The following is an 8547-nucleotide window of genomic DNA, read 5'->3' as shown; positions in this document are numbered from 1 at the left end:
GGCCCCCCCGCCCGGCATCGTTGGGAGCATCCCACTGGCATCGTTGGGAGCATCCCGCTGGCGGGGAGCATCCTGCCGGGCCTGCGCTGGCTGCAGTGGCACTCGAGGACAGGTCCTTGCTGGACACCCTTATGGGGCAAGTGAAGGTGTTTTGGGAAAGGCCGGGCGGCTGTCGGATGCGGGCGTTCAGGAGGGCAGGGGGCCCGCAGGAGGGGTTTCGCCAGCAGTGCCTCGGGTCCGGGGTTTCACCCCCTCGACCGCCGGGGAGCAGAATTGCAAGGCAGCGCGAGCCAAGTGTCTCGTGCTTTACTGCTTGATAGTTTTAGGCAAGCAGTTTGAGTTTACTGCCGGCTTTATTGGGAGGGTTTGTTTCTCCTTGAAGTCACCCAGCTTGCCTTTCTTTTTGGTTTTTTTTGCAGTTTTACTTTTCATTTGTCCTTGAATCGAATGAGATTTCCAGAACCGGGAAGCTTGCAGGGCAGGACCGGCTGATCAGGGGAGCCGAACGCGCTGTGTATGTGCGTGCTGCTATTGCCGCCGAGCCTGGGAAGGAGAGGAACGCCATCTCCCTCCAGCTTGCCCCCCCTCGCCGCTTGCCGCAGCGGTTTCCTTTCTCTCCGTCCCTCTTTGTGTGTTGTACAAACGTTGCTACGTGCGACTTGAAGGATGCAATGCTTGATTAACGAATTGCTGGGTGGAAACGCCTTTTCCTCTGCGAACACAGGAGCCCATTTACAAGTTCATTGGACACCTCTGAAAATATTTCTCAGAAAGTACAAGTGCAGCGTGATGCAGGGCTCTGCAGGGGTCCAGCCAGGGCGCTGTTTTCTGCTCTGGTACTAAAGGTGCAGCCAGGGGTTTCGGCAGTTGTAAGACTCGGGGTGTGCAACAGGCAATGTCCAAATGGAAAAGGTTTTCCTAATACTTGAGAGGATACAAAGATCCATTTTGTCATTAATTTATCATTAATCGAGGGAATAATTGACTGGCTCATCTTTTTACTTTAAAAATCATAATTGCAAAAGGCTGTGTTCTGTAAGCACAAATCCCGGCCGTTAGAAATTCTGTATATTTAGAACACATTGGATTTACAGAATTTGAGAAGTAGTTAGAGTCTTGGGGCCAAAAATATCCTGTGCAACTGCCTGAGAGGGGGGGGGAGCCGGGGGGGTCGGGCTCTGCTCCCAGGGAATGGGCAATGGGACGAGGGGCACCGGCCTCAAGTTGTGCCAGGGCAGGGTGAGGTTGGCCATGGGGAACAATTCCTTCCCCGTCCCCAGCCCTGGGGGGATTTAACAGCCGGGCAGAGGCGGTGCTGAGGGCCGGGGTTTGGGGGTGGGATGGCAGGGGTAGGGGGGCGGTTGGACTTGATGATCTTAAAGGGCTTTTCCAACCTAAACGATTCTGTGATTCTATGATTCTAAGATTTACTGGCTTAGCCGAGGCTTAATTGCTGCCACAGGGGCGTGTTTAGGGCAGACCGTGGGAAAAAGGCTGAAGTGATGGCCTGAAGTGATGCTGGGGGGGTCACAGCAGGGCTTTTTCACATCCGCTCCTTGGCTTGTCCTGCGGAAGAGTGGAGCAATTGCTACCGCATCCATTAATTGTGGAGGCCATTTTCACCTGTTTTGTTACCTTTCGGGTCAATCCCATCGCAAAAGGAAAAATATACCGAGGCCAGAAGACAATTTGGATAGACCCTGCTGTCTGTGATTTATGGTTTTAATTAAAAGCTTTTTAAGCTTTAATTAAAAAGGTACATGAGCACTCAGTATTCAAGAAAAATGCCTTTGTGTTTAGGTCAATTGAATAACGTAAAATATAATGAGATACATATTTCTAGTCTGGAGCTTCGCATGAGAAAAAAGCAATATACATAATTAAAAAGTAAATTCAAACTGATAGAAGAGAGCTGGTGTCAGACAAAATAAAAGGTGTGCTTTAAATCAGCACCAGTAGAGAGGATTGGGGTGTTTTACTATTTTATTTCCTCATCGTAACACTCCTTAAAAATCCCGTGGTACAAATTGAGTCGACTCCCTGGGTGTGTATCCAAGACAATGTCCCAAAACCAGTAACAGGTTATTATTTCTAATCCTAATGGTGCTTAACACGGAGCAGACGGTAAGAGCTGGGAGGTGAGAAGTTGTAGCGCAGAAACTGGGAAGCTTTCTGCGTTGGAAACCACCTGAAGTTGCTCGCACCCCCCCTTCAGTACCACCACTCGGGGGGTGTCGTCCCCCCCCCAGATTCTTCCTGGCTCCTGGGGAGCTGATTACCTGGTGCCCCCAGTTTTTGGTGGGTCCCATTGCCATTACCCGTGTCCCCCCAGGACCATGGCCTTGGAGGAAAGCCGGTGCGGGGAAGGCGCTGCGTCCTGTCCATCGTGGCACCGCCGCGTGCCGGTCTCTGCCGTTCACCTCACGGCGTGAACCAACGCAGGAGCTGACCCCGGGTGTCCAAAGCAGCCAAGCTCTCAGACTGGGGAACTGTCTGGAGCCCGAAATGAAAGCGGAATGCAAATAGCTGGTGTAATGAAAGGACGCCAAGAGGTTCCAGTTGAATGGGAGGAAGAACTTGTTGACTGTGAGGGTGCCGCAGCCCTGGCCCAGGTGGCCCGGGGGGGCTGTGGAGTCTCCTTCTCTGGAGATCTTCAACCCCCGCCTGGCCGCTGTCCTGTGCCCCCTGCTCTGGGTGAGCCTGCTTGGGCAGGGGGGTGGCACTGGGTGAGCTCCCAAGGGCCCTGCCAGCCCCGGCCAGGCTGGGATTCTGGGATTCTGTGTGATCATTTTGCAAAGAAATTCCATTTAACTCTGCGTGCAGCTCACATAGCAGACACCTGCAGGGTGCAGGGGCTGGGGTTTGGCCTGTAGTCCTGCTAAAGAAAGAATAAAATACAGCATCCACGAGTTCCTTTGGAAACACCCAGGTGTTTGCGCTACCCGAATGCTCTCTTTCCGCCCCAGCTTCTCCTCAAACGACTGTTGTTCGCGGCGCCGGCGCTTTCAGGGACGCTCACTGGCCGGGGGGCAGTATTGGCATCTGCTGTGGGGGCTGAGCACCCGCTGGGGACAGACCCGAAAGAGATTTTTTAAAAAAAAAAAATAAAATTCCCTCTTTAGATCATTTTGAATTTTCTTCACTTCCTTTGTGTTTTAATATTCTTATGGAGGCCCTCAGGTTAGCCGCCTGGGGAGGCGCCCTGGAGAGGAGAGGGAGCGAATGCACCCTTAGAAAGGCTTTGAAGGCTGCAGTTATTGAATTGCTGGTCCTCGCTTCAAAAAATTGCCAAGGACTGACGGAAGGAGCATTTCTTTGCTCAAAGGCATTGCATCGCCTGAATAAGAGCGATGGAGCTTGTTGGTTTTTTTTTTTCTTGTTAACGCCCTCTCTGAAAACAAATTCATGCTGGGAGCCTGACCTGCTCTAATGCAGCACTTACAGTGCCGGCGGAACACAGGGATCTCTGTCGCCGGGGCCGGGGGCTCCTTTAGACATCAGGAAAAATTTTAGACATTAGGAAAAATGTCTTCCCCAAAGGGCTGTCAGGCTCTGGAAGGGGCTGCCCAGGGAAGGGGTCGAGTCCCCAGCCCTGGGGGGATTTAACAGCCGGGCAGAGGCGGTGCTGAGGGCCAGGGTTTGGGGGTGGGATGGCAGGGGTAGGGGAACGGGTGGGCTGGGAGAGCTTCAAGGGCTTTGCCAACCCAAACCATCCTGTGATTCCATGATTCTGTGATCTCCTGGACACCCTTCCCGCGCCCGTGGTCGCTGCCCCCGTCGGTGCTGGGCGGGAGGGACGCTGCCTTGCCCCTGGGGAGCAACCGGTGTGCAACACGTCTTGCTTTTCATCTGGGAGATCAAACAGCAGGACATCAAGGGTAAAATATGAAAACCAGCAAACAGCTGGGTAATGGCTTTGTTGCTGAAATCACATTTGTGAGAAGCGATGGAAGATAAACACCAACTGCTTGCTTTCCTAATAGAAACATAATGTTTTCATAACTAAGCCCAAAGAAAGTAAAAGACGACTGTATTTTCCTTTCACTTCCAAACCATCAGCAGCGCTTGCAGTAGACTTCAAATGCTGCAGAAACGCGGGGAGTTCACTGATTAAAGCCAGAAGGAGCCATCAAGTTTGCATCAAGCCTTAATTCTTGCCTCGTTTATCCACGTTCTTTCATAGCCGTCGCAGAGTTCCCGTTTCTCTGGATTTAGAGGGCAAAAGCCTTTCGCTGGAGCTGTCGATGCAGCAAACACAAACCATTGCCCAAACTGAGTTTATCTTCACTGACGTCGGCCTTAGAACGCTCTACAAAGTCATTTATTAATTCCCTAAGAACAAAATACTGATGCCTTTTAGAAAACTCTGCAGATTTATGAAAAAAAAATCATATTTGCATTGTAAAGCTTTAGAGTTGTACAATTTTACCTTTTGTTTCTTTACCTTTTGAAGAGGCTGATAAATGGAGCAGATTTTTCTGTAGCTAGGGTGTGAGTGGTTCAAGGACCCTACGGCCGCAGAGACTTTGACGTTAGGGTGCACAATTTGGAGGGTGGAGGGAACTTGGGGTGAAAATTATTTCTCAACTACCTTCATTTCTTGTTTTCTTCCATTAAAACATTATTGTTTTCATCGGTGCATCGTTATGTGTCAACATAGTCAGGAGTAAATAAAAGCGTTAAATAAAATGTATGAGGATTTGGTTTAAGGGCTTTGGGCCCCAAAATCTCGTTCTGACTTCATTTGAATCAGCAGGCAAGGGATTCCTGCCTTGCAGGTAAAACGTAGAGATTCCACCCCAAACCACGTTTCCTACACAAATCCCGTGCCAAGGTCGCTGCAAGGGGAACGCTGTGGGCAGTAGAATGTGGTCATTTTATGTGGGTCTTGGTTCCTTTCTCATGCCAGAAGTGTATGGCATAGAGCAGCACAGGTGAAAGCTGTGCATTTAATTTAAGGGACAAAACCCTTTCATAATTTTTTGGCACTTCTTTCTGTTGATGGGAAAGCCTCTGCTGCAGTAACCACGTTCTTTCGTGGACTTTTGCAGCCAAATCACTCGAGGCCCGACGCCTGCACTGGCTTGTTAGCCACAGCCGGGAATATTAAGTGGCCCAGGGGAGAACCAGCTGGAGGAAATGCAGAATTAAGGTCATTATTTAAAAGGAGTGGAGCAAACTCAGTGCTCTTCTACTGCCCCAGCACCAGGGATGTGATCTCTGCAGGGACACAATCTTCATAGGGATGCTGCCGCCATAGGGATGCGGCCCCCGGTGAGCCCTCCTCCCACCCACATCTTGGCTTGCTGTCTTTGAGGGCAATGTTTTTATTTCTCCTGAGCTTCTTGCTCTGCGGGCCGGGGGAAGCGCATTGCGGGGTGCTGCTGGAGGAGGGAGCCTGGCTTGGGTGCTGGGCGCCGCTGCGATTCGTGCTGGGTGGGCCAAGGCACGGCGTGGAGGGGTTGGGTAGGGTTCTGCATTAAAAAAAAAGAAATCTGCCTGGCAATTTAAAAGAAAATAGTCTGAGCAGTGAGTAAGCCAGCACTTCTTTTTTTTTTTTTTTTGTGGAAAAACCTTGAAAACCCTTCAGAGAGCAACTCGGTGATGCAGGCGAGCGGGGTAGGAAGGAGGCTTGGCTGAGGGAGACCGACCTCGCTGGGAGAGCGCCGGTGGCTGCCGGCTTGATCCCAGACGCTGGAGCTGCCGGGGGTTGTTTACAGCACTTCTAGGGCTTGGGAAAAAGGCATGTGGTGTGGAAAACCGGGCTGAAGAAGGGGGGAAAAAACCCGCTGAGATGGTTTGATTTGAAATGCATAGACCGAGCGAGATGGTGGTGCTTGGCTCAGCATGGGCTGTAAGGGAGGGGGGAGCTCTTCCAGAAGGGCATGGGATGGTGGAAGGATGTTGGGTGCTGTCGCAGGGTGTCTGTGCACTGCTGGGGGCACACATGAGCCGGCAGGAGGGGGTGAAGGATGTTGGGTGCTGCTGGGGGACATGCGTGAGCCTGCAACCAGGGTGATGGCTACCACCGTCCACCCAGAGTGAGGTGTTTCAGTGCTGGTTTCCCCTACTGCACGCGTGGTTGGGATCCTGCCTGCTGCTGCCGCTTGCCCGCTGTTATTTTACTGTAGCCTGGTCGGGCCACCTCAGTTATTTGATCAGGTGAATGGGATTTGGGGTGTTACCTCCTCTTTTTGATCGTTTAATCAGGTGAATGGGGTTTGGGGTGTTACCTCCACTTTTTGGTCAGCTGGAGGGTGGCCTGCCATGGGCTGCTCGCGTTGCCTGTCCCCCGCTGTCCTGAGCGCATGCCCCAACCGCTGCGCTCATCCCTACTAGCGTGTGTTTATTGTTCGCTCCCTCCCCTACCATTTATTGTCAGACCGTCTTTTACCCTTGAGTGGAGTAATTTTCTTGTTGGTTATCTGTCTAAACTAAAATTAGACGATGGCCAAGTTAACAGCTCTTTATTTTACTGTTAATTGGCATTTGACCAGCCACTCCAAAACTACGCTGCAAAGCTGTATAATAAAATAAAAATCCACAATTAAAAATGGTTTTTTTTGTTTTACATTTTAAAATCAAACCAGTTTTTTGTATTTATTTTAATCTGGCTTCGCAGGAGCAAATCAGGGCTCTGGAAAGGCAGGGGTGGGGAAAGCTTCGGAGTTCCCCCCCCCCCCCAGTTGCTTTTTATGACTTATTCCAGCCATTGTAGATTTTCTTCATCAGATTGCTCAAACCCAAGGGTATTGACTGCTCCTGTTGTTTCTGTAGCCATGTATTTCCTTATGACTGTTCATGTTGTTACCTGCTCCTCGTACTCTCCCCAAAAGTGTTCTAGCGAAGGCTCGGTGCTCCAGCCTGGCAAAAATATTTTCCCTTCCCTCCTGACCAGCGGAGTAGGTCGCTGTAACCTTTCCAGTTCAGAGCACTGCACTTACTATGCAGTTCACTTCCGTCAGGCAAACGTCTTAGGTCCGTGTTTTTCTTGCTTACATTTCTGTAAATTTAAAATGACTCGATAGGCTCAACGATCCATTCCTGTTTAAAGGAAAGTCAACTCAATTTTCCCCTTCTCATGAAGTGGCTGGGTCTCCAAGGCACACAAAAAAGACTGTGTAACGGTCTTGTACGGCTGAAGCTTGATTTTTCGGAGTTCTTGTTTAGCACTGCAATTCCCTGCAAAAATACGACGCATTAATACTGCATAAAAACCCAGCAGGTACTTCCACTCTTATTTATTTTTACTTAACTATTATTAGAAATTAATGTTTCTGGGTTTTTTTACATTAAATTATATGCTGCTGCCATGCAGCCTTGTCCAAGATCACACTGATGTCTTGCAAACAGGTTTTATGGCTTATGTTTTTTCATGTTAGTGAGCTATATCGCCTTTTCTTGTCAGTCTTATCAAGCTCATGTCTCTCTTTTCTACCTTTCTGTTTTGTTTTACTGTAGCAGTGTCAGGCGGTTCTCATTTGGCTGATGACTAAATAGCATTTGGGCTGTTGTGGAACGCTGTTTCCCGTCTGGGTGCGCATCGCTTATGGTCTGGGTGAGAAAGAAGCTACAAGATGGCAGTGGGTTGGCTTTTGTGGTGGAAGCGGGGTAAGAGGTGTCCTCTCAGTAGTGTTTACTTTCTGGTTTTCCAGTCAACTTTAACCTATCAAAACTAAAAACAGATGCCAAAACATTTTGAGGATGACTGGAAATACTATACATGGTCAGGTAGAGAAGATGGAGTACAATTAAGTGCCAACAATTTGAGTGCATTTCCAGTTATTGAACTCTTACACCAAAAAACATATTTGATGTGCAGTGCACCTCATACTATACTGCACTTATGTCCAGACGATCTCCTGATCTCTTGAATCCTAACCCAGAGAACTTCCAAATTCCTCAGCTATTAAAACAACTCTATTTCCCTGGAGTTAAGCCCACATCTGAAGTCCACCCCTTAATATCTCCTACTGTCACCCTTACCGCTGTCTCCTGTTCCTTTCAGAACCTTCTTGTTCTTCCCAGCGTTCTGTTGTGCTGCACGGAATCACTGGCTGAATGTTTTGCAGGATCCATGCACACAAAGACCTCTGCACTTAATAGCCCTTCTTCAGCACATATAGATTCTTTGTGGAAAACTTGGGTGCAAGTGGTCACGCTTCCATTTTAGAAAGGCTTTTGTTCCCCTTAAGGGAAACACTTAAAGAACCCAAAGAAACACTTTAAAATGTTACTAAATTTTTGGAAGTTTTCATGCTCTGTGTTGGCAGAGCTGTGACCAACCTCACATGGACTCTGCTTTGATGCCACTTTGTGTGGGATGTTGGACTAGAAATCTCCCAAGGTCCTTCCCACCTTGGACTGTGAGCCTATGAGAAGTATGAAATTTTGGTCAAAATCTTTCATTCAGACAGAACATATGAAGACGTTTAGATTAAAATTTAATCTGCTGACTGGAGCGAGCTGGAAAACTACCAGAGGAAACAGCGCTTTAACAAAATTATTATTCTGTGAGCTGGAAGTGTTGTAATTAAATCACTGTGA

The sequence above is a fragment of the Egretta garzetta genome, unplaced genomic scaffold (assembly GCF_000687185.1).
Source record: "Egretta garzetta isolate BGI_Z169 unplaced genomic scaffold, ASM68718v1 scaffold164, whole genome shotgun sequence".
In the NCBI taxonomy this organism is placed as follows: Eukaryota; Metazoa; Chordata; class Aves; order Pelecaniformes; family Ardeidae; genus Egretta; species Egretta garzetta.
The sequence above is the reverse complement of the archived record's forward strand: the minus strand, read 5'-3'. Positions refer to the sequence as shown.